The sequence below is a fragment of the Balaenoptera ricei genome, chromosome 10 (assembly GCF_028023285.1).
Source record: "Balaenoptera ricei isolate mBalRic1 chromosome 10, mBalRic1.hap2, whole genome shotgun sequence".
Lineage (NCBI taxonomy): Eukaryota > Metazoa > Chordata > Mammalia > Artiodactyla > Balaenopteridae > Balaenoptera > Balaenoptera ricei.
In genome coordinates this window covers 78,936,446-78,963,658 of record NC_082648.1, presented here as the reverse complement: position 1 = coordinate 78,963,658, position 27,213 = coordinate 78,936,446, and the positions used below count along the sequence as shown (strand labels likewise).

Below are 27,213 nucleotides of genomic sequence, written 5' to 3'. Positions count from 1 at the left end.
TGCTTAATAGGCTTTGAAGAGAAATGTGGATTTAAAGTGCTTCATGGCTGGAAAGACATCAGCATTTAGTACTTTAGGCAGTTTATAAACTTCTTTGCTATTTCTTAAGGATCTTATTGTGATTTAACAGTAAGTTAAATCACAATAAGATCCTTAAGTGTATTAGATTTCCTTTTATTGGTATATATCAATAATATTGCTAAAGAAAAAAATGGGTTTAATTCTAGAATTGTGGAAATAGAAGGCTTCTTTTATGGGTAATGAGTCTCTTTGATTTTAAAAATGAGGAAGTAGGAAGTGAGAGATTGAGTGATTTATCTAAGGCAACACAGTAGATGTCAAAGCTGAGACTAGAGCCAAGTTTTCCCAACTCAATCCATTTCCTTTTTTTAGCACCTTGTTGCCCTTTCCTCCAACCACTCAACTCATATGGTTAGCACTATGCCAGTCATTGTGGAAGATACGGGAAAAATACGAGATCTGACCTCTCTCTCAGGGAACTTATATGATTAAGTGCCAAAGTAAATTATATAGACAGTGAAGGCTGTAGTAGTACAGAGGAGGACCAATCAGAATGAACCTGTTAGAGTGAAGCGTCTCCTTGGAGAAAATGGGCAAGAGATGGGGTTTTTTTTTTTTTTTTTTTTTTGGTTTGTGACTCTTCTTTTTTTTTTAATTTTTAAAAAAAATTATTTATTTATTTATGGCTGTGTTTGGTCTTCGTTTCTGTGCGAGGGCTTTCTCTAGTTGTGGCAGGCGGGGGCCACTCTTCATCGCGGTGCGCGGGCCTCTCACTGTCGCGGCCTCTCTTGTTGCCGAGCACAGGCTCCAGACGCGCAGGCTCAGTAGTTGTGGCTCACAGGCCCAGTTGCTCCGCGGCACGTGGGATCTTCCCAGACCAGGGCTCGAACCCGTGTCCCCTGCATTGGCAGGCAGATTCGTAACCACTGCATCACCAGGGAAGTCCCCAGAATGTTCTTCATGTACCTGCTGGTTCTTAAATGCCTTTAATTAAAAATAATCAATATGCCAAAGTGACATATTTTGGGGTGTCGTTCTGGTTTCCTTTAGGCACATAGTAGGAGTTAATATTTTTTGAACAAGTAAAGGAATGTTTTAGGAAGATTAATTTGTCAGTGTTGCATGAGATGTATAAAACCATAAGAGAATATAGGCAGAGATCAGATGAGATTGATTTTAATATTTTTAGCACTAAGTAATTATGATTTGCATTATGATGATGGCAACATGAGCAGAAAAAAAGAAGTGATGAATAGGGAAGCCTTTTGGACATATCTACTTCTCAAACATCTATTATGGGTCTACTATATGCTGAAGCTGCATTGATGAGTAAAATAGACATGAACCCCTGTGGAGCTGAGTATCCAGGGGAGGACAGAGGAACTGTTCAAAGAATCACATAAGTATATGGTCACATCCTTGGGTGAATGTTAGGAAGGAAAGCACAGGGAGCCCCAAGAGTGTACAGCAAGAGGGCCCTGATCTAAACTAAGATGTTAGGGAAGGCGTCCCAGATTATTTACACATTTAAGTTTGATGAAATTATTACTCATTTATTGAAGCGAATTTTAAGAAGTGGAATTTTTTCTTACTGTGTAGATTTATTTTTAGTGTGTTGAGAATAAAAAAGAGATTAAGATATAAAAGAACCAAGGCTAGAACTGTTTCCTTATACTGGTGTCTTTTGCTTGAGCTAAAGAGATAGTATTGAGTTAGCCAAAAAGTGCCTTCGGATTTTAAGTAAAAATAAAAGACACGTTTTTCATTTTCACCAAGAAATTTATTGAATAACGTATTCACCCTTTTGTTCCACTACTTTCTGCCATTTTTCAGGCAACTTCATAATTCCATCTTCCCAAAACTTTTTATCTTTTTGAGCAAAGAACTGTTCCAGGTGCCTTTTACGGTCTTCCAGGGAATTGAAATTTTTTCCATTAAGAGAATTTTGTAAAGACCTAAATGGAAATCCGAAGGTGCAATGTCTGGTGAACACGGTGGATGAATCAGAACTTCCCAGCCAAGCTGTAACAGTTTTTGCCTGGTCATGAAAGAAACATGTGGTCTTGTGTTATCCTGATGGAAGATTATGCGTTTTCTGTTGACTAATTCTGGACGCTTTTCGTCGAGTGCTGCTTTCAGTTGGTCTAATTAGGAGCAGTACTTGTTGGAATTAATTTTTTGGTTTTCTGGAAGGAGCTCATAATAGAGGACTCCCTTCCAATCCCACCATATACACAACATCACCTTCTTTGGATGAAGACTGGCCTTTGGTGTGGCTGGTGGTGTTTCATTTCTCTTCCCCACGATCTCTTCCGTTGCACATTATTTTACGGTATCCACTTTTAATCTCCCATCACAATTTGTTTTAAAAAACGGAAAGTTTTCATTACGTTTAAGTAGAGAATGGCTTGTGGAAATATGGTCAAGAAGGTTTTTTCCCCTTAATTTATGTGAACCCAAACATCAAAGCGATTAACATAACCAAGCTGGTGCAAATGATTTTCAACGCTTGGTTTGGATATTTTGAGTATGTCTTTTGAGTATGTCGGCCATCTCCCGCATGGTATAACGTTGATTGTTCTCAGTTAATGTCTCTATTTGATCGCTATCAAATCGCTTCAACTGGTGTACCTGACCCTGAGCATCGTCCAGTGAGAAATCTCCAGCACAAAACTTTGCAAACCACTTTTGACATGTTCAGTCACAGTACCTTCTCCATACACTGCACAAATCTTTCTTTTTGCATTTCGGTTGCGTTTTTACCTTTCTTGAAATAATAAAGCATAATATGCCGAAATGTTGCTTTTTTTTCTTCCATCTTCAACATTAAAGTGGCTACACAAAAATTCACTGATTTTGATAAGTTTTTTTTTAACGCATGCTGATATGACGGCTGTCACATACAGTCTAACAAAATTGTTTTTTTTTTTTTTTAAGAATTTCACTTATTTATTTATTTATTTATTTTTGGCTGTGTTGGGTCTTCGTTTCTGTGCGAGGGCTTTCTCTAGTTGCGGCAAGCGGGGGCCACTCTTCATTGCGGTGCGCGGGCCTCTCACTATCGCAGCCTCTCTTGTTGTGGGGCACAGGCTCCAGACGCGCAAGCTCAGTAGTTGTGGCACACGGGCTTAGTTGCTCCGCGGCATGTGAGATCTTCCCAGACCAGGGCTCGAACCCGTGTCCCCTGCATTGGCAGGCAGATTCTCAACCACTGCGCCACCAGGGAAGCCCACAAAATTGTTTTGAATGAAGTTAAAGATGACTAGGTGCCACTAGAGCCATCTTACGGAAAAAACCGAATGAACCTTTTGGCCAACCCAATATAATTATTGGTAAAAAAACCTGAACTCTGAAAAAAACAACAAACAAAAAAGAACCTGAACTCTGGAGCCAGACTGCCTGGGGTGGCATCTGCACCCTATTTACTAGCTGGGTAGCTTTGAGCAAGTAACTTGACTTCTCTGTGGCTCATTAAAATAGTCATAATAATAGTACCCTTCTCATAGAGTTGTTGTGAGGATTAAATGAATTAATACATGTGAAGGTTTTACAACTGTATCTGGCACACAGTAAACTCTATAAATGTTATTTGCTGCTAATGTTGGTTTTTTGTTATTACATACTCCAGATTTCTTCAAGGAATGCTTTTCTTATCACTCCCTTGTTATCTTTTTTTTTTTTTTAACTTCGTGTGTGTGTGTGTGTGTGTGTGTGTGTAGAAAGTCATTTGTCATACTGTTGAACATTTATTCTGTGCTCATTACTGTGCTGGGCTGGCAGAGATTTAATGGGGGAGACAGATACTTAAATAATTACAAAGCAGTGTGATGTGGCAATAGATGTACAGAGGAAGAATGTGAGCACAAAAGAAAAAGTAATTCTGTGGTGAAAGGAGGAGGGAGGGAGACGGAATGGAGATGGTTAAAGGCCTTACTGAAGCTGGAGAGACTCGGGCAAGGAGCAACAAGGGAGAGAAGGCATTTGTACAGACAGTGACCAGGCAAATGCAAAAACCTGAAGCAGCCTAGCACAGCATAGGGGAATTGTGAATATTTCGCATGTGGATGGGGATAGTTATGAGATGAGACTGGAAAGGATTTTGGACTTTATACAGTAGACAATATGGAGCCATGGAAAGTTTTTAAATAATCAAATTTGTAATAAGGAAAACCCTCCAAAAATATTTTCCCCTTATGATCCTTATAAAAAGTGTATCAGGTGAATCAGTCTTCTGTCTAAAATCTGTTGGTGACAACTCAGTGCCCATAGGAGATGTCCAGACTCTTTACTTTGGCATGCAAGGCCGATACTGCTCTGGTTCCTTGGGAAAAAAGATTCCATTTCAGGCTCATCTCCACGTACCTCTGTACATTCACTGACCTTGCCATCCTCACTAACTGTGTTTCGCACAACTTCCCCTGATCTCTCATCCCTTCACATCTCTGTAGAAGCTCTTTATTCTGCTGTGAGTGCCCTACCATTACTTGTCCACACTGCTCAGTTTAGGGGATACTAGGAGTTAGTTGCTTGCTCTTTTTTCTTTCTCCCAAAGCACCCCATACTAATTAAGAGAATGGGCTTTTGGAATTAGACCATCGTTTAAGCCCTGGCCTCCTCTATTCATGAGCGTGAGATCTTGTGCAAAATTTCAAGCTCTTTGAGACCCAGCTGCTTTATCTGCAAAATGAGCATAATATGTACTTTACAGTATTGTAGAAGGATTAAATGAAATAATGTTCATGAAGACTCACCACAGTATCAGCATTCAATAAACACTTAGTGTATAGTAGCTCAGTATACTAAAACACTTAGTATATAGATCTCTGCAAAACTTATTCCATTGTTCTTGTGATACTTGACTTCTCCACTACTAGACTGAGCTCCCTTAGGGTGGGGATTTTGTTTTTCTTTCTTAGTGTGTAGGACCTACATTAATGTTTGATACTTGGTGTATTTTCAGTAATACATGTTGACTTGGTAGCTGTGTAGAGAGGATGGCTCCATAAAGGGAGAGACCAGCTAGAAAGTAATAACGTTTTAGTTCCTAAAATTGTTGCACATTAGAATCATTTGGAATCCTTAAAAAAAGAGAAGAAAAAAAGAAAAAGAAAAAAAAGATTCCCAAGTCCCTCCATTGAATCAGAATTTGTGCATCTCTCGTTGTCAATCCAGGGGATGATGAAAGCTTGAATCAGACAATGGCTTTGGGGATAGAGAAAGAACAGATTTTCAAGAAAGTTAGGAGAATTAATAGGACTTACTGACTTGTGAGTAGTCTGGGGGGAAGGAACTAAGGTGAAGAATAGAGGAGGAGGAAGAACAGGTTTGGGGAGGAAGACGAGTGTGAACTAGAGGTATGGACATCCCAACAGAGATGTTCACTAGGCAGGTGGAAATATGTAGGTCCAGCACTCAGGAGACAAGTGGAGGCAAGTATTAGATATGTGTGAATGTTGAAGAGATGTCAATTCAAATAAGGACTGAGAAGTATCCACTGAATGGAACAGTTAGGTCATACCTAGTTCAGTTTCAGGAGAGTCATGGCGAGAAATGATTGGCTGGGCAGTAAGGGCGTAGAAACAGGGAGTGCAGACTATTCTTCCAAGATATATGGAGGAGAGGAAACAGTAATTAAATATTAAATGCATGAATATAATCTGTCATCCTTGGACAGTATTCTAATGAGTGCTTTTTATTTTCAAGGATTATAAACTTCCTCAAATCAGTCTAAATTGAAAGGAGGATTTATTGTAAGGTTTCAAAGTGATCTAAGAATAAGAATTGCTGTACAGTTGGGTCTCTAGACAGTAGAACCTAGAAAGGTGTCAGGGCAGAGGCAGTGCTCCCCTCTGTCTCACACAATCTCCTGGACCACCGGCATTTTGCCTCTGCATCTCTGTGTCCATCTCCTCGCTGCTCCTTGCTTAGTATGCTCAAGACCTCAAATGGCCATCTGACCACATGATTCTACTTGCTTTTCACCTTACCTTTGCATAGCCAACTGGCCAAATGTCTCAATTTCCAAACCCCAAGAGAAGAATCAAAAATGTCCTCCTCATCTTTTCTTGTTGGGTCACACGTAGGTCTCTGGCTGGCCAATGATGGAGTTGCTTCCTCTGGGTCAGGTGTCTGCTGCTGGTTTAGTCAGCTGAGGTTGGGAGTGGACTGAGGTCATTTGATTCTTAGGAGTCCTCCTTTTAGGAATTGTGATACCATGAAACACATCTTTTACAGATCATTCTAGAAATAAGCTTTACTGTGGCTCTGAAATAGTGATTATAGTTCTGGTTAGGTTCATTTGGTGCCAGCTAGTTTTCTTACCCTCTATTCTAGTTTTTTCCTTCATAGCTTCTGCATTCTCAAGAGTCAGTGGTCTTTTGAAACTTTGGCTGGGTTATAACTTTGATTTACTTAAGTCCCTCCTGTACTCTTATTTACCTCATGACTTTGATGTGTATCTGTTTAGTGCCAGTTTGTGTGGCTAATTTTTTTTTTTTTAATATTTATTTATTTATTTGGCTGTGCTGGGTCTTAGTTGCAGCACGTGAGATCTTCGTTGCTGCGTGCAAGATCTTTGTTGCGGCTCATGGGATCTTCATTGTGGCTCGTGGGATCTTCGTTGTGGCTCGTGGGATCTTCGTTGTGGCATGTGGGATCTTTTTTTAGTTGTGGCATTCGGGCTCTTTGTTGCGGCACGCGAGATCTAGTTCCCTGACCAGGGATCGAACCTGGGCCCCTGCGTTGGGAGCGTGGAGTCTTAACCATTGGACCACCAGGGAAGTCTCTGTGTAACTAGTCAGTCATTTCTCTTCAAAGTTTGCAGTTTAAAGGCCTAAGCATGGAGCTCAGCAGTAGTTCATTGTTCACACTGGGGTTTGTTTGTCTGTTTTGCCACTGAGCCATTTTATTGGTTGCTAGCTAGCTTGTGAATGGCTGCTTTTGGGTCCAGGTGATCACATTTGGTCGATTGGCAGTAGACATGGGGTCATATACCCTGGCTGTCTTGGACTATGTTCTCAGTATGGGCTGCGGTAGGATAACTTACTTTGGGATAGATCCATAGCCATTGCTTACACTGTGATTGATTGACATATTGAACATGAATAACTTAGTTGCATAGACATCTGTTTAAGTATTGCATGGGTCATAGCAGCAGATGGAATTTAATAAAAACCACATCCTTTCCCTCGTTTCAATGTTTAATATTAGACTATGGTTAAGTTTTACATAAGTATGCTAATATAAAAGTTTTTCTAGCGTCTCAGTGATACTTTATTGGGACTTTATTAGCTAAATAATATTTGGAAAGTGTTTTAAGAATTCCTGACTTTGTGTAGTGTTATGCCAAAACACACTCTTTTGTGGGGGATTGATTAAGAGGTAATCGTATTGAGTTGGACCTCTGATAAGGAAGTATGGGTTTATTTTGTTCTATAAGACATTAATTTTTCTGATAAAACCTTGTTATATCTGTTTGCAACTTCCAAATATTTAAAGCAATGATTTAGTTTTAAAATAGAATATTTAGAAATAATAAAAGAATATATTTCTGGTTATAAAAATAAATCATGTACATCATGGAAATCTGAAAAGTTCAGAAAAGGAAAATTGAGAAGAAGCATAGGGCTTGTAGCATAGTGGATGGTTTAACTTTGAGAGCATTTTGTTTAAGTCAGGTGGAATCTCAGCTCTGTGCATGATTACATTTGTAATCTTAGCTAGCAACTTACTTAGTTTCTTTAACCTTATTTTTCCCCCTTGGTTAAATGGGAACAATTCCTTTGACTTTATCCAAAGGATTGTTGTGATGATTAAATGATATAATGTGAATAAAGATCTTGATGTTGTGCCTGTCACAGAGGTTGTAAGTTAGCTATTATTATTATTAATAGAAAGATATAATATTTCATTTAGCACACTACCAATTGACATTTCTTTAACTAGTATAAAACTCAAGTTTCTTATGTGCCTGATTTTGAAAGTACAAATGATCTAGGAGAAGTTGATATTCTGAGCTTCACAATAAGATTCATGCCTCTGGGTTATTTTGATTTTGTTAAGTTTTTGAATGTAAAGGCACCACATCAAGTAGAGAAATCACTGAATTTGGAATCAAAAGATGAGTTCACGTTCTAAATTCTGCTATCAGTGTGATCTTAGGCAAATCATGAGCTTCTCTTGGCTTCACTTTCCTTATCTGTTCAATGAGGGCACCACCTAGGTGATTTCTAAAGTGCTTTTCAGGGTAAAAGTATTAGTTGAAAATCACGGAAGTACCAGGATTTTGAGTCTGCAGACCATTTGCAACCACAAAGTAGCATTTTAAGTGTTACATAATAAATCCTGATACCTTTTACCCTGTTTCCTAGCCTCTTTGCTGAGAAAAAAACACTGTCTTCAGGAAGCAAGGATTCAGGGATAAAATCCCATAGCTCATGTAGCATGACGATCACAGCACCTGCCACATAGTAGGCTCCAGAAGAGAGTAAGTCTCCTTTTCTGTTGAGTTCCCTCCCCCACTCCCTTTCCCCAGTGTATAGCCCTTTATGCGTATCTCAAATGCAAGTAAGGTACATTCATTGTAGTGGATGCTTTGGTGTGGGCCACAGATACCTCTTCAGGATAGAGACACATTCTCTTAGTTGCTTGGGATCATGGCTGCCTCACTCACATTTATGTCCCCTTCCTGGAAGCCGCCTGCATTTCATTCCTGGTTGATGGTGGGGGATGCAAAGAATCATCCTCTTGCCTTGATTAGAGACTAACATGAAGGATCATTCTAGCTTCAGGACTCTTAGTAGGCTTAGCTGAGGCTGCTCTTGCAACTGTTACTGATCAGTACTGTTCAGCTTCTCCCTTGGCCCAGTCATGCTGCCTCTGTGCCTACACAGGTGTTCTTGAGAGCACTCCCCAGTAAACCTGCTTGCAGATATCAGTCTCAGACTCTGTTTCCTTGGGAACCTGAATTACGAGTCATCTGCTATTTGGATAGTCTTTCTCAGGGATTTTTGCATTGTAAAGGATGATAATATTCAGGATGGAGTTTAATTTTATGAATATTGTGTTCCACTTCTTTGACATTCTACATATCTTTTATAACAGGAATTCATAGCCAGTAGATTAGGATTTTTGTTAGGTTCTGGAGTTTTTACATAGTAGGTCTTCAAGCACATTTTGGGATTTTGAGTATGGCCCACAGATTCTCTGTTTAGGAAATTTTATTATTAGCACCTTTCCCAGTTCTCTCAAGTGATTTTAAGACTTAAAAAATGAAAAGTGGCGTGTGAGGGACGGGAGCAGGAGTGTGGGCCATCCTCCCTCAGGGTGGGGTGTAGTCATCGTTTCCACCCCCCCCCCCCGCCCCCGCCCCCGCTCTGAGACAGGTAGGAGGGTTGTGTTGAGCCTTGAAGCCTAGGGTGTGGGCCCAGGTGGAGCCGCTGCAGGTGCAGATCTTGGAGGTAGTAGCAAATATTCAGATGAGAACTTTGAAGGCCAAAGTGGAGAAGGGTTGCATGTGAACAGCAGTTGAACATAGGTCAGTCGGTCCTGAGAGATGGGCAAGCACCTTTTTTTTTTTTTTTAAACTTTTAATTTTATATTGGAGTATAGCCGATTAACAATGTTGTGATAGTTTCAGGTGCACAGCAAAGTGAGTCAGCCCTTCATACACATGTATCCATTCTCCCCCAGATTCTGAATTCTTATTTTGATATATTTTTGTGTCTGTCTCTCCATATTTATTGAATCAAGACACCTGATAGTCTAAACTTGCTTAAAATATGTGAATCAATTTTAATTATATGTTAGATATTTAATTACATGTTAGATACTTAAAGTGTTAGATATTAAAGTCTTTTATTCTTTCACTTAATATTGAGTTAATTGTATGATGTCTGTAAACCCAATTTAGTTGCTAGTAACTTATCTATAATTAGTTGTTTTTTTTTTTTAATTTATTTATTTATGGCCACGTTGGGTTGTCTTTGCTGCACATGGGCTTTCTCAAGTTGTGGCAAGCGGGGGCTACTCTTCGTTGCAGTGCGCGGGCTTCTCATTGCGGTGGCTTCTCTTGTTGTGGAGCATGGGCTCTAGGCACGTGGGCTTCAGTAGTTGTGGTACGTGGGCTCAGTAGTTGTGGCTCACAGGCTCTAGAGCACAGGCTCAGTAGTTGTGGCGCACGGGCTTAGTTGCTCCGTGGTATGTGGAACCTTCCCCGGACCAGGGCTTGAACCCGTGTCCCCTGCATTGGCAGGCAGATTCTTAACCACTGTGCCACCAGGGAAGTCCCTACAATTAGTTTTGATTGTCTCAGTCTCTTATTGACTAGGCTGCTTTTTTTTTTTTCTGACTTGACTGCTTTCATGTACCTATTAATAACCACTAACTAAATTTTAGAGTTTTGAAAGTATACATAAGAAAGCTAAGCATATATAAAGATTGGAAATATATTTGACTTTGTTTCTATGGTCATGCTTTTAAGTTAGCCAGTTTAGGGCCCACATGAATCGTGGAATGAGAATTTTGGAGCTAGAAAGACCCATAATCTTGTCCTGTCCCTGTAGTTTGTCATTGAAGAAGTTGAGATTAGAGAAATTAAGTGTCTTGATGGGTATCAGAGAGATGGCCAAGAAATATTTGAGACAGTAGAGAGGATATTGAATTAGGACTTGGGAAACCTAAGTTTTAATTGCAGCTCTATTGTTAGATAGCATGACGTCAGGTAAGCCAGTTGTACTTTCTGGGGCTTTGTTTCCTCATCTATGGAGTGTTACAGTTGGAACATGATTTCTGAGACATTTTCCAGCTTTTAATTTTGATTCTACGTCTTTTTTTTAGGAGTGGTGCACTTAGTAATAATGTAAGTATCTACTACTTATAGTATATCTAACAAATGCCAGGTGCTGATTTAAACATTGTATGCATACTATTTCATTTAATCCTCCCAACAGTTCTGTGAGGCTGACATTAGTTCTACTTTACAAATGGGAATTTGGGGCTTACAGAGGTTAAGTACTTTTACAAAGCTTCTAAGTGGGTAAACTGGAAGTTGGATGCAGGTCTGTGTGACTCCAACTACTGTTTTCTGAATCAGTATTCCTAGATTTAGATGTACTTTTGTTTTTGGAACGCTTGACAGGCCCTGCTGAAAACAAGAGCCAATTGCATTTAGATAAGTGTATGCTTCTCAACCCCCTTCTCTGGCATACTGTATTGTATTTATCGTAGTCTATGTCACTAAGTTAGGCAGGGAAGACTTAGGATGTGGAAGTATATTGTGTGCTGGCACTTGAGACATTTTGGAGTAGGCTGGAATCAGGTGCAACGGGGGAATATAGCCTCTTAAAAGACACCTTAGAAAGACGAATAGGAATTGCAGTCAATTCACCATTAATAATTTAACAACAGGGGTGACTATTTGATGCTTATTAAAGTCGTAGATGGCTCTAGGTTAGGCGGAACTGCTCACATTTAAAAAAATAGGAATTATTTTCAGTTGAAAGCTGATGTAAATTAATTAGGGTTAAATGTGGTATATTTGTAAAGAAGCTTACTATTGTACATGGTTTTATGATGGATAGAAAAGCATCTGTGGAGTTACATGGTGGGTCAAGGTTATACTGCAACAGTCTGAGTTAGCCTTCTACATCAGGATTTGATATAGATCGGGATATATTCAGTTTTAAGAAGAAGGTGGAGAAATGAGAAGGAACTCAGAGGACAAAAAAAAAAAGTAATTACCAAAAATGAGTTGTAAACAAGTTTAAAGTTGTTAGATTTATAATGGAGTGTGGTGGCCCCCAAGCTGTAAGCTTATTCAGCTTTCTGCTTTGCGGAGAACTGCTTGTCTCTTTCTTGGTATGCACTCCTGACGCTGCGGTATTGAGCGTAAAAAAGGAAAATGGCTTGCGGCCAGTTTCGTTCCAGGTGCCTGCTCTGGATCTAAGAGCCCCTGGTTGTTCCCCAGAAGAAGGACGTGCTGCCCTGAGGGGGAAGTCTGTATCTCCAAAGAATGGCCCATAAGGCATGCTGACGCATAGATAGTGGCGCATAGATAGTGGCGACAGAATTATGTGGAAATACAAGGTTTACTGATGTATTGTCTGATATTCGTTCAGTACTAAACCTATATATACATTCATGCTCTTTGAATAAACTTGCCTTGCAACCATCAGTTGTCTTGGCCCTTCTGACCCCATACTGGTGCTTTTCAGTTCCTTACCCCTCACCGCCAGGAACTTCTAGCTTTCTGCAGCCGGTCTGCGGCAATGGAGATTAGAACAAAGAGTATTAGTGACCGTTTTCAAGGTTGAAGATTGAGAGCAAGCAGGAAAGGACTTAAGAGACAAATTTTATATGAAGTTTGAGACTGACAGGAGTTAAGGATTAGGAGTATAGAAGATATAAAGTGAAAAGTAGGTCCTTCCCAGTAATCATTGCTAATAGTTTCTTGTGTATTTTTCCACAAAGTTTTAATGCATATATCCATTAACATTTTACAGTATGATCATACTCTTTATATGAATTTGATCTTTTTCACTTAATATAGTTTGGAGAGCTTTCAGTATCAGCACTTTCAGAACTGCCTCTTATTATTTGTTTATTTTTATTTTTATTTATTTATTTATATATATATATTTTTTATTTTTGGCTGTGTTGGGTCTTCGTTTCTGTGCGAGGGCTTTCTCCAGTTGCGGCGAGCGGGGGCCACTCTTCATCGCGGTGCGCGGGCCTCTCACTGTCGCGGCCCCTCTTGTTGCGGAGCACAGGCTCCAGACGCGCAGGCTCAGTAGTTGTGGCTAACGGGCCTAGTTGCTCCGCGGCATGTGGGATCCTCCCAGACCAGGGCTCGAACCCGTGTCCCCTGCATTGGCAGGCAGATTCTCAGCCACTGCGCCACCAGGGAAGCCCGGCAGGCAGATTCTTAACCACTGCGCCACCAGGGAAGCCCTATTTGTTTATTTTTAATAACTACATTATATTTTATTATATGGATTATTAAAATTTAATCATTTCTCTATTGAAGGACATTTAGTTTGTTTCCAGTTTTGCTAATAAATAACACTGCAGTGAGCATGCTTGTATACATATATAGGTGGTCCTTTAATGAATTTGTCCACTGGGTAATTTCCTAGCAGTGAGTCAGAGAGTATGTACATTTTTTGTATTTAGTTACACTCCCACAAACAATGTTTGAGAGTGTTGGTTTTCCAATACTCTTTCCACCAATGAGTATTGTCAAAGAAAAAAAATTTTTTGATTTTACTCAAATACCCTGAAAACCAGATTGGCAGTTTAGTCTTCTAGTCTCTTGTTTAACTTAGAAAGTTAAAAAAGAAACTATGGAAAATAGAATAATGTAAATCTTGGAGTAGTTACATTAATTCTTTTTAATGTATGAGAAGTATTGTGTGTTAGTTAAACTCAGGGGGTATTTTTATTGTGTCCTTACTAGGAAATTTGACGAATACCTCATTCTTTATAGGGGTCCCATCCTCAGAAAGGTTCCTTTTCTCTCTTGTGGAGAAGATATGACATTATATCTACTGTATCTAATTGTGTCTATTGCTGCATGATAAACCATCCCCAAACTTTGGCTTTGGCTTTGGCTTAAAACCACCATCATTTTATTTACTCTAGATTCTCTAGATCAACAATTTGGGCTAGGCTAAACTGAATGGTTCTTCTGCTGGTCTCTCTTGGAGTTACTAATACAGCTGGAGTTATCTGTTGGTTTGATTGGGGTGTTAGTCTAACAGCCTCTCTCAGATTGCTGATAATATTCCTTGGGTCACATGTGTCCAAGGTTAGCCTGGGCTTGTGTGGTGACAGAAGAGTTTCCAGCAATGAAGGAGCAAATCCCATTGTGCACTCTACACTTGTATGCTATTTGCTACTCTACCATCAGCCAAGGCAAGTCTCATGGCCAGAGCCCATGTGGGAGAGGATTACACAGGAGAATTGCAAGGGCATTAAAACATAGGTGTGATTCATTGCTTTAACAATCTACCACCGCTTTCTTCTTCCTTGTATTGGTAAGTGTTACAAGAGAAGTATAAATAAGAGATATAACAGTTTAAAGGAGAGAAAGATTTCTTGTCTAAGGAAAGGTTTTATTGATGTCACTTAAGTTAGAAAGACTGATTCCATCAACAGTTGCAAACTGTTGATTTTCTAGATTTTTTATTTCTTCTACATATATTAACTGACATTTTTCTGTAAAGAACTTTTCAGTTTAAACCAGGGTGATCTGGTTGCCATGAATTTCAGCGTATACTGGATGGTCAGGATAAATGCTTAATTCTTTTTCTTTAATTATGAATTTTCAGAATAAGAATTGATACACTACTGTAGTAGTGATCAATGAAATGAGGCTTACTTATTTGTCTTTTGACTTTCTCTTTCCTTGAGGAAAGAGAACTCATGGATTTTTTTGTTTGTTTGTTTGCCTTTTGATTTTTTAATTACTCAGAAAAACTTCATTTTTTAATTTAGCTTTCTGACTCTGTGCTTGTGCTTTCAACACTTTCACAACGATTTTATGTTCCTCAGTAAGGAAAGTGTGCTTGTTCCTGTCATGGACACATTTAAAACACACATGGAACCACCATAGGCCTGGCTGATATGTTTTTTCGTTTTAGACAACCTTGTAAGGGCTTTAGGTCTCACAGCACAAACTCCTCAAAGTTGGCCTGGGCACATGCCACATGTGGATTTTGGTGCTTTCCCAACCTTCTTGGTATAAAGGTAAACACCAGGAGTTTGAGACAGCCTGGTTTTGTTAGAGGCTGTATTGTAGGATAGCCTATGATGGTGTCTCAAACACTGGACCATCCTGAATGCCTCTAGATACCATCCCCGGAAGAGGAAGAAGCACTCATGGATTTTTAAATATATTTCATTAACTCAAGGATTTATGTATATTTAGTGGGTTTCAGTCAATTGAAGTCAGTGTGATTTTTTGGTATGCAAATTGCCCCATCTTTACCTAGTAGAAGTGCCTTCAAGGTGACTTTTGTCATTTTGACAGGACCCTGTTAATGTTTGATAACTTCCTTGCTTTGTGGCACAACATGTGCCAGGTTCATCTAGTAAAATTTCTCCTCCAGGCTGGAATCATCCATTTCTCCAAAGAATCCTGGTTCCTTTTAATGGGGAATGCTATTTAAATACCACTGTCTGGGCACTTAGGGTACTCATTGCTTCTGTGTTGTCATTGCTTTTAAGCATTTAAGATAAGAACTAGGATATATATATATACACACATGTACATATGGACAGATTTAAAAAGCAAAACAACATGAGTTCAAATTAAAGTATTTTTTCCTTCTTTGAGTTTATATTTTTAAATTTTATACTGAACATCTTGGCTCTTAACGTTAACATAATTATTTTTCCTACAAATATACATACCATAGCTTTAAAATAACAATACTAATATTACTGTTAATAAGCTTACTGAATCAGTTTTACTAATTTTTTTTTAGCAGTTCTTTTTGTCCTTATACTATAGCTCGCTAAGGCTATAAAGTCAAAACATTGTGTTCTTAAAACACTTGAAATAATTATCTTCTCTGTGTGGCTATAGCATTAACTTGAGATTCAGTTAGGTTTAAAATTTAAAAATTATAACGTAAAGTTTAACATTTTTATCATTTTAAAGTGTACAGTTTGTTGGCATTAAGTACACTCATATTGTTGTGCAACCATCACAACTATCTATTTCCAGAATGTTTTTATCATTCCCAAACTGAAATTCAGTACCATTAAACAACTCCTTATTCCCCCTACCCCAGCCTTTGGTAACCACTGTTTTACTTTCTGTCTCTGTGAATTTGATTATTCTAGGTACTCATATTAGTGGAGTCATATATATTGGTCCTTCTGTGTCTGGCTTATTTCACTTAGACTAATGCTTCCTGGGTTCATCCATGTTGTAGCTTGTATTAGAATTTCCTTCCTTTGAAAGGCTGAATAATATTCTACTGTATGCATATACCACATTTTGTTTATCCATACATCCATCGGTGGACACTTGGGTTGTTTCCACCCTTTAGCTATTGTGAATGCTGCGATGAACTTTGGTGTACAGATATCAATTTGAGTTCAGTTAGACTTTAGCTGAGGTTTTAAATAAATGACAATTATTATTTATTTATTTATTTTTGGGTGTGTTGGGTCTTCGTTTCTGTGCAAGGGCTTTCTCCAGTTGTGGCAAGCGGGGGCCACTCTTCATCGCGGTGCGCGGGCCTCTCACTATCGCGGCCTCTCCTGTTGCGGAGCACAGGCTCCAGACGCGCAGGCTCAGTAATTGTGTCTCACGGGCCTAGTTGCTCCGCGGCATGTGGGATCTTCCCAGACCAGGGCTCGAACCCGTGTTCCCTGCATTGGCAGGCAGACTCTCAACCACTGCGCCACCAGGGAAGCCCCAGACAATTATTATTAATTAAGCTAGAGAACATAGGAGGAAAAGAAAACTTTTTCCCTGGGATGGTAAAGGGTTGAGATAAGTGGTTTGATTTTGGAAATGATTCATTTGAGGTGCTTTGGGAAATCAATTAGAAAGCAACTGGAAATGTAGTATAGAGATATAGGGTGCTAAATTAAGTCTCTCTTTTATAGTCCAGGTGAGAGATGATGAAGTCTTGAACTGAGTTAATGGCAAAGGAGATGAAGAAGTGATAGATGCAAAATTTATGTAGGTGATTCAATTAATTTGGTGATTGGATGTGAAGGTTGAGAAAGAGGGGAGTTAAGGGTAATGCTTTAGATTTAAGCAAGATGGGTGTGTGATGTTTCTGTAAGTTCAGGTAGAGAATGCAGATGGATAAAAGTTTTATGAGAACAGATAATGAATTTCGTTTTGATTAAAATGACTTTAGTATGCTTTCATGGCACTCTGGTAGAGATATTTAGCAGGGAAGGAAAATATGAATTTGAAGTTCAGCAGAGATCTGGATTAGATTTAGAATTTTATTTTTGTCTGCATTGGGGGATAATTAAAGTTAAGGGAATAAGTGAGATCACCTAACAGTGTATGGTAAGCTAAGAGGTTGAACATGAAAATTCCCTGGGAAGCCCTGGAATGCTTTCCATGAAATAAGAAAATTGTCATTTGCAAATATACCTTCTCAGTTCATCTGTATGTGCAAAGTTCTTAGTTCTTAATAGTAAGAAAGAGGTAGTGAGGGCCCTAAGAAATCTTTGATTATTCATTTATAGTACAAGGATCAGGTAGTGTATTTAAAGCACCCTTCTTTTTTTTTTTGATAGATTTGTTTTATTTTTGGCTGCATTGGGTCTTCATTGCTGTGCACGGGCTTTCTCTAGTCGCTGCGACCGGAGCCTACTGTTCGTTGTGGTGTGTGGGCTTCTCATCGCGGTGACTTCTCTTGTTGTGGAGCGCGGGCTCTAGGCGTGCAGGCTTCAGTATTTGTGGCACGTGGGCTCAGTAGTTGTGGCTCGTGGGCTCCAGAGCACAGGCTCAGTAGTTGTGGCACGCGGGCTTAGTTGCCCCGCGGCATGTGGAGTCTTCCCAGACCAGGGCTCAAACCCGTGTGCCCTGCATTGGCAGGCGGATTCTTAACCACTGCGCCACCAGGGAAGTCCCAAAAGCACCCTTCTTAAGGTCTGAATATAATAGATGGCTTTTCAAACTTCTTGAATTTGTGAAAATTTTCCTAGTTGGTCTTTATGGTGGGAGGAGGGTGAAACAGAGTAACAAAATCAATGCTGAAAGTTACATTTTATAAGAAATCCTTGTCCATGTCTAAGAGTCTCCAAGGTTTTGAGGTTGTATGTCATTTAATTTCTAATACTTGTATCCTTTCCAGTTTCAGAAATAACTTTGCTAAGTATAAGGTGTGTTTAGTATCTTACAACAATTTTTTTCAAAGATTTTCGTAAAAGCAATATTCTATTTCTAGTCAACTCACCTTTTTCTGGCAATTAATGTGTTACTAACTCAGCTTCTGCTGGTTTGCCTTGTTCCCAGTCTAGTTTCAGCTAGAGTGGTATGGGTTGTGCATTTGCTTATTAAGCATTTACTACATCTCTTCTGTGTGCAAAGACTAGTTATCCTTTTAGTTGGTTTTAGTGCTTTGAAGATAGGTAAGATTTAGAGATGAGGTTCTTTATTTTTAGTAGCAATTAGGTTGTAAAACTGAGTTATGTTCTCAATGAAATTATTGCCCTCTTCCTGCTTGATCTTCTCTGTAGTGAAGTCATATGTAGGGGGAGAGTTATATATAGGGAGGGTATGTTGAGTTTGGAAGCTCTGACTCAGTATATCACCAGATATTAGAAAAACTTTTGTTATTCATCTATAAAATAGGTGTTTTTTATATGCTACTAGATGTTTGTTTTGATTTTCTTTGCTATTAGATTTTCAGTCATAATTGGAAGACATAGCTATTGGTTGCTTTGGATTACAGCAGTGTAATTATGATTCTCACAGTAGATTTTTAAAGTTGTATTCAATAAACAACTAGTCTGAAATAGATAAAAATGCATTTTAAAGAAACTTCATGTTGTTAAAACTTCTTTGATAGTGATACTACCTTTCAAGGTATTGCATACAGTAAACAGTAACTTTTTTTTTCCCAGTTAAGTCCTGTTCTTTCTTCAAAAACTTGTATGTGATTTTTGAAAGTAGTTTTTGGAGAGATTAATGCTGCTTTATGTTGATCTTATAGTTGTTGGTAGTAGGAATGTATTTTTATATTATCAACAACCTAAGGTAGCCAAATATATTGCAGACATCTATTCTTATTCGGTTGAAATAAATACTTTGAATACCATATAACCTTTTTCCCCCATGTTTTCAAATTTTGATCTGTTTGGCTGACACCACTAAGCATTAATGATAGGTGTTTGATAACTCTAATCATTTGGATCTTTTGCTAGCCCAAATATTTTTTAATTAAAAAAAATCTGAAAATTAAAAAAAAATATGACCACACTAATAAAAATTTTTGAGAAGAGATGGGTAGGTGGTTAACTAAATCATCAACACAAATCTTATCCTTTCAGCAACATAGAGGAAAAGTAGTAATAACAACAAAAATAACCCTGATGTAAAACACAACAGTCTTCTGTGACCTTTCAATCTCTGTGTTTATATCTTTACATAATTGAAATCATAATATATCCAAACTTTGTATTTTGCCTGTCTTACAAATTCAACATTATATCACATGTGTTATAATTTCTTTGCACAATCTTCACCCTTGTCACTTTTAAAAACAATTTAAAAAATTAAAAAAAATTTTTTGGCTGTGCCGCACGGCATGCGGGACCCTAGTTCCTTGACCAGGGATTGAACCTATGCCCCCTGCAGTGGAAGTGTGGAGTCTTAACCACTGGACCGACAGGGAAGTCCCCTACCCTTGTCATTTTTAATTGTCAGTTTTGTTGAGTTGGGTATGTCACAATTTAGTTAACCTGTTCTTTGTTTTGAACATAGTTTGCTTGTAATTTTTCACTTAAAATTTTTAAGAATTATATGTTTCAGGTGTATAGCATTATGATTTGACATCTGTGTACACTACAAAGTGATCACCACCACAAGTCTAGTTGCTGCCCATCACCATACAGTTGACCCCCTTTACCCATTTTGCCCACTTCCCAACCCCCTTTCCTTCTGGCAACCACTAATCTGTTCTCTGTGTCTATGAGTTCGTTTTAGTTTTATTTTATTTGTTCATTTGTTTTGTTTTGTTTTTTAGATTCTGTGTATGAGCAAAATCATATGGTATTTGTCTTTCTCTGTCTGACTTATTTCATTTAGCATAATACCTTCAAGGTCCATCCATGTGGTCACAAATGGCAGAATTTCATTCTTTTTTTATGGCTGAGGAGTAGTCCTGTGTGTGTGTGTGTGTGTACGTATGTGTATGCCATGTCTTCTTTATCCATTCATCCTTAATGGACACTTAGGTTTTTTTTCATATCTTGGTTGTTGTAAATAATTCTGTAATGTATAGGGGTGCATATATCTGTTTGAATGAGTGGTTTTGTGTCTTTCAGATAAATAGGCAGAAGTGAAACAGCTGGGTCGTATGGTAGTTCTAGTCTTAATTTTTTGAGGAACCTCCATACTGCTTTTCATAGGGGCTGCACCAATTTATAGTCCCACAAATAGTTCAGGGTTCCTTTTTCTCCACACCCTCTCAAACATTTATTTCTTGTCTTTTCTGACAAGTGTGAGGTGATATCTCATTGTGGTTTTGATTTCCATTTCCCTAATAATTAGTGATCATGAACATCCTTTCATGTGCCTGTTGGCCACCTGTGTGTCTTCTTTGGAAAAATGTCTGTTCAGGTCCTCTGCTCATTTTTTGATTTGGTGGTTTTTTTGTTGTTGAGTTGTATGAGTTTTTTGTAGATTTCAGATATTAACCCCTTATTGGATATATGATTTGCAAATGTCTTCTCCCATACAGTAGGTTGCCTTTTTGTTTTAATGATGGTTTCCTTTGCTGTACAGAAGCTTTTTAGTTTGATATAGTCCCATTTGTTTATTTTTGCTTTTCTTTCGCTTGTCTTTGGAGTCAGAGCCACAGAAACATTGCTGAGACCGATATCAATGAATGTTAACCAGACTTATTGTGGTGCTCATTTTGCAACATATGCAAATACTGAATCATTATGTTGTACACCTGAAGCTAATATAATGTTATATGTCAAATATATCTCAAAAATTGTAAAAAAAACCTCAATTAAAAAATAAATCATAAAAAACAAAAACAAAATAAAACTCACTGCTTAAATGACAAAAAAAAAAGACTGATATCAGTGAAGTTTTCTTCTAGAAATTTCATGGTTGCAGGTCTTACATTCAAGTCTTTAATCCATTTTGAGTTACTTGTTTCATTCTTTTGCATGTGGCTGTCTGTTTTCCCCAGCACCATTATTGAATAGACTATCTTTTCTCCATGGTATGTTCTTTGCTCCTTTGTCATAAATTAATTGTCATATATGCGTAGGTATACATTTTTGGACTCTCAGTTCTGTTTCATTGATCTGTGTGTCTGTTTTTGTGCCAGTACCATACTGTTTTATTACTGTAGCTTTATAGTATAGTTTGAAATCAGGGAGTGTGATACCTCCAAGCTTTTTTCTTCTTTCTCAAGATTATTTTGACTATTTGGGATTTTTCTGTGGTTCCATACACATTTTAGAATTATTTGTTCTGGTTCTGTGAAATATGCCATTGGAATTTTGATAGGGATTGCACTGAATCTGTAGATTGCTGTGGGTAGTATGGACATTTTAACAATATTAATTCCTCCAATCCATGAACACAGAATATCTTTCCATTTGGTTGTGTCTTCAACTTCATTCATCATTGTCTTACAGTTTTCACTGTAACAGGTCTTTCACCTCCTTGGTTGAATTTATTCTTAGGTATTTTACTCTTTTTGATGCAGCCATACATGGGATTGTTTTCTTAATTTCTCTTTCTTTTTCTTTTTCGGCCATGCCATGGCATGAGGGGATCTTAGTTCCCCAACCAGGGATCAAACCCATGCCCCCTGCAGTGGAAGTGCAGAGTCCTAACTACTGGACTGCCAGGGAAGTCCCTTAACTTCTCTTTGTGATAGTTTGTTGTTGGTGTGGAAATGCCACAGACTTTTGTATGTTGATTTTGTACCCTGTGACTTCACTAAATTCATTTATTATATTATTAGTACTGACATTTTTTGTGTGTGTGTTTGTGTGTGTGTAGTCTTTAGGGTTTTCTATATGTATCATGTCATCTGCAAATAGTGACAGTTTTACTTTCTGATTCGGAAGCCTGTTATTTCCTTTTTTTTTTTTTTTCTAATTGCTTTGGCTAGGACTTCCAATGCTATGTTGAAAATAAGTGAAAATAGTGGGCATCCTTGTCTTGTTTCCTGATCTTAGAGGAAAAGCTTTCAGTTTTTCATTGTTTAGTGTGATACTAGCTGTGGATTTGTCATATATGGCCTTTATTATGTTAAGGTATATTTCCTCTCTACCCACTTTGTTGATAATTTTTATCATAAATTGATGTTGAATTTTGTCAAATGCTTTTTCTGCATCTATTGAGATGACCATATAATTTTTATCCTTCATTTTGTTAATGTGATGTATCATGTTGATTGATTTGTGGATGTTGAACCATCCTTTCATCCCTGGAATAAATTCCACTTGATCATGGTGTATGCTTCTTTTAATGCATTGTTGGATTCAGTTTGCTAACATTTTGTTGAGGATTTTTGCATCTGTGTTCATCAATGATATTGGCTTGTAATTTTCTTTTTTTGTGGTCTCCTTGTCTGCTTTTGGTATCAGGTTAACGCTGGCTTCATAAAATGTGTTTGGAAGCCTTCCCTTCTTTTCAGTTTTTTGAAGAATTTGAGAAGGATATTAAATCCTTCTAAAGGTATTAAATCTTTGAATACTTTGTAGAATTCGCCAGTAAATCTGTCTGCTCCGGGCTTTGATTTGTTGGGAGATTTTTGATTACAGTTTCAATCTCCTTACTAGTAATTGGTCTATTCAGATTTTTCTATTTCTTCATGATTCAGTCTTGGAAGATTGTATGTTTTTAAAAAATTTTCTGTTTCTTTTAGGTTGTCCAATTTGTTGGCGTATATTCATAGATCATGAGCGATCCTTTGTATTTCTGTGGTGTTAGTTATAATATCTCCTCTTTCATCTCTGATTTTATTTATTTGAGTCCTCTTTTTTTTCCTGGTGAGTCTAGCTAAATGTTCGTCAATTTTATTTATCTTTTCAAAGAATCAGCTTTTAGTTTCATTGATCTTGTTTTTTTTTCTTTTTTTAGTCTCTGTTTCTGCTCTGATCTTTATTGTTTCCTTCCATCTACCTATTTTGGCATTTGTTCTTCTTTTTCTAGTTCCTTTAGGTGTAAGGTTAGATTGTTTATTGGGGATTTCTTGTTTCTTGAGGTAAGACTATTGAACTTAGTCCATTTACATTTAAGGTAATTATTGATAAGTATGTGCTTATTGCCATTTTGTTAATTGTTTTCTGGCTGTTTTTGTAGTTCTCTCTTTTCCTTTGTGTTTTGGTGTGGTTTCTTTTAGTGTTATGTTTAGGTTTTCTCACTTTCTTTTGTGTATTTACTATAAGTTTTTTCCTTGTGGTTACTGTGAGGTTCACCTGTAACATTCTATGTAAGTAGTAGCCTGTTTTAAGTTGCTAGCAACTTAAATTAGAAATCATTCCAAAGCTTTATCTTTTTACTCCCTCCCTATGTTTCCTACTTTTGATGACACATTTTACTTCTTTTTATTTTATGCATCCTGTAACTAATTATTGTAATTTTAGTTATTTTTAGTACTTTTGTCTCTTAACCTTTGTGCTTGCTTTATAAGTGATTGATCCTCTGCTTTTATCATACATTTACCTTTAACAGTGAGATTTTTACTTTCATATGTTTTCTTATTATTAATTAGTGCCATTTCTTTTCAGCTTAAAGAAGTCCCATTAATAGTTCTTGTTGGGCCAGTTTAGTTGTGATGAATACCTTTAGCTTTTGCTCATCTGGGAAACTCTTGATCTCTTCTTCAATTCTGAATAACTTTGCTGTGTAGAGAATTCTTGGTTGGAAGTTTTTTCTTTCAGCACTTTGAATATGATCTGCCACTCCCTTCTGGCCTGTAAAGGCTCTGCTGAAAAATCTGCTTGTAGAGTTATAGAGTTTTCCTTGTATGTAACAATTTGTTTTTCTCTTGTTGCTTTTAGGATTCTCTCTTAATCCTTTATTTTTACTGTTTTAATTATAGTGTGTTTTGGTGTGTGTCTCTTTGGGTTCATCTTATTTGGAACTCTCTGTGCTTTCTGGACCTGGATGTCTGTTTCCTTCCCCTGATTAAGGATGTTTTCAGCAACTATTTCTTCAAGTAGGTTTTCTGTCCCTTTCACTCTTTCTTTCTGGCACCCCTATAATGCAAATGTTATTCTGCTTGATGTTGCCCCAAAGTTCCCTTAAGGTGTCTTCATTTTTTATCTTTATTTTATTTATTATTTTTAAAAGATATTTATTTATTTGGCTGCGTCGGGTCTTAGTTGTGGCATGCTGGATCTTCGTTGTGGCATGCGGGATCTTTTGTTGTGGTGCGCTGGCTTCTCTCTAGTTGTGGTGCGGGGGCTCCATAGTTGCTGTGCATGGGCTCCAGAGTGCGCAGGCTCAGTGATTGCGGCACACGGGCTTAGTTGCCCTGCGGCATGTGGGATCTTAGTTCCCTGACCAGGGATTGAACCCGTGTCCCCTGCCTTGGAAGGCGGATTCTTAACCACTGGACCACCAGGGAAGTCCCTGTCTTTGCTTTTTAAAATACTTATTTCATTTTCTGCTCTGTCTGGGTGAGTTCCATTGTTTTATCTTCCTGCTGGCTGATTTGTTCTTCTACTTCACCCAGTTTGCTGTTGAACCCCTCTAGCATATTTTTCAGTTCAGTTATAACTTCTGTTTGGTACTTTCATATATTTTCTATCTCTGTTGAAGTTCTCACTGTGCTAATTTTTTCTTCATCTGAGTTTGGTTAGTGTCTTTATGACCATTACTTTGAACTTTTTATCAGGTAGATTGTTTATCTCTGTTTTGTTTAGTTCTTTTTTTTGAGGTTCTGACTTACTCTTTTGATTGGAATATCTTCCTCTGTCTCCTAATGTTGCCTAATTCTTTGTGTTTGTTTCTATGTATTAGGCATATCAGCTATCTCTCTTAGTCTTGAAGGAGTGGCTTTATTTAGGAGATGTCCTATGGGGCTCGGAAGCACAATCCTATCTAGCCACCAGAGTCAGGGGCTCAAGGGGTGTCTCCTATGTGGGCTACATGCAGTTTGTGGGGCCACAGCTGCTGTGGGGTGCTGGTGGGTGGGGCTGTTGCTTGGGCAGCTGTGAGGCCCACCTGAGGTGCGGGGGTTGGCAGTGCTCTCTCACCCCTGGTGGGATGTGCCCACTGGTGCTAATAGGTTGGGTGGAGAATTCCAAAGTGGTGCCTTCCAGCACCAGTATTAGCAAGGTAGCCTGAGATCACATAAATGGCTCCTGCCAGTGACTCAGCCCGTGGGGAGCATTCCAACTGGTTCCTGCCTCTCTAGCAGATGCTTCAAGATTAATAGGTGAGTCCCCTTCACCTATGGTCTTATGCACTTTTCAATTTGGTGTTTTTGCACTGGTTTTCAGGTCAAGTCAATCTGTGTGCAAGTCCTTTAAGAGCAGGTTTTCTATTCTACTTTAAGAGTAGCTTTCCTGGACATATTTCCCGTTGGTTTGCAAAACCAGGTGTTTTGGAGGCTCATCTCTCTTGTGCAAGATCTAGGGGTTGGGGTGCCTGATGTGCTCAAATCCCTCGTTCCTCAGGGAAAGGATTCGTGCCTTTGTGGTCTCTCCCAATAGTGGATTGCTGAAGCTGAGGTGTGGTTTTCATATCTTCTCCTGTCCTATGCATCTTGTTGCTGTCCTTTTATTTTACCCTTTGTTGTGGAGGTTCTGTTCATTCAGTTTTCAAATCCCTTTCTGGGGGAACTGTTCCATATGTGGTTGTACATTTGTTATGTCTGTAGGAGGAGGTCAGTTCATGATCTTTTATGCTACCATCTTGAACTCTCCCATAATTTTTCACTTTTGTAAATAATGCTTTGCTTGGAATGCCCATTCATCCCTGCCTGGAAAAGTTTTGATCAAGCTTCAAGCCCAGACACAGTGCTTGTTGGGTTTACAGCTTTAAAAAGTCATTGCTTATGGCAGGGGGTAGTAGTTTTGGCCAACTTTCTGAGTTGCCACAGTGGGCCTGGCTTCTTGTTACCTATCACATGTAGGGTGTTTTGGTTCCTATTATCTCATTAGAACTTGTTTGCCTCTATCTACTTTAGTTCCCAAACTCTATACTCTGTGTGTTTGTTTTATTTTTTGTCCACTGAGATACTTACCTTGTGCTTGAGCATACGTCTACAATTTTAACATTAAAAAAATTTTAATCAGCTATTGATCTTTGATTGGAGCTGAGGCAGCTTAGTTTCTATGCTAACTGTGAGTGCAATCTGGACTGGAGTTGTGGACACTCTCTCTTTACCATGGCATATTTCAATGCTTTATATCCCTTACCCTATTCCACATTATCAGTTTAACCTAGTTAATAACCTGTTTGTGTGTATATTACTTTATTTCAAACATATGTATTTTTTATCAAATACAGTGTTCTTATTTCTGCCCTGTCTGCTCTTGTGCATTTTTTTCATGTATTTGGAATGATTGTCATTTTATTTAATTAAATTTAACTTCAAGAAATAAGATTTTTTTCAATTACCACAACTTGCATTGATCTCTTCTTTCTCAGAATTCTGCTCACATTCAGAGCTCCGCCCTTTAGCATTTAATTTTTTTAAAATTGTTTCCTATCTCTTTTTTTACACATTAGCTTGGTTTCCCCAGCCAAGTTGTATAGTCTACCTGAAGGCTTGCTCCTTGTTTCTCTTATATTGTCCTCATACCCAGTGTCCTCCGTTTGGCATGCAGAGCTTTATAGAATGTTAGGTACTTCATGGGAGATGGATAAATATCTATTGAAGAAACCATAAACAAAGTGAATGTGTTTTGTACCTTTTGGTCACTGTAAAAGATATCTAAATTATGTAATAATTTTCCTAAAAAACACAATTTGGAAGATATTTATCCCCTATCATTTTAAGTTTTTAGCACAAATTATTCTTATCCCATTGTATTTACAAAGTAAAACTTTTTATAAGTGTAAATGTTAGAATGCTTTATATTGTTTCCTCAGGGTCATTGTTACTGTAATTGCACTTCTCATTGAAGTGATGGGATTTTGGCAGCCTAATAATAGAAAAAGAAGTTCTTAGACAATTTAGCAACAATTGGAGGGAATGAGGGAATGTGTGTAAAATATGCACATCAAAAGCATCTCATGATGATTTTATTGTTTCTTCTTTTTTCCCCATGCCTCTTGGACTTACTTAGGTCTGTTTACTAGGATTATTTTAGGCAAATTTAAGGAAGGGTATTTTTGGTGATGATAATAGGATTATGTAGATATTTCTGTGAATTGCTTGTTCTCAGGCAAGGTAAATCTCAGGTGAAAAGCCACCTGGACTCTGGAAAAACTTAGGATACAGAAATGGGGAAAGTGTAGTTCTTGGGAGGTACAGCTTTTGTTTCCAGTGCTTTTGGGGATGG

The 27,213-nt window shown here is 38.1% G+C and overlaps 1 protein-coding gene and 1 pseudogene across 2 annotated transcripts in view; one reads left to right on the top strand and one right to left on the bottom strand.

Annotated features, from left to right (window-relative positions):
- The window catches only part of EEA1 (early endosome antigen 1), a 133,019-nt gene that overhangs the window by 3,691 nt on the left and 102,115 nt on the right, over positions 1 to 27,213 (top strand). The gene's annotated exons all lie outside the window — the stretch shown is intronic.
- LOC132372795 (large ribosomal subunit protein eL34-like) lies at positions 4,642 to 14,880 on the bottom strand (annotated as a pseudogene).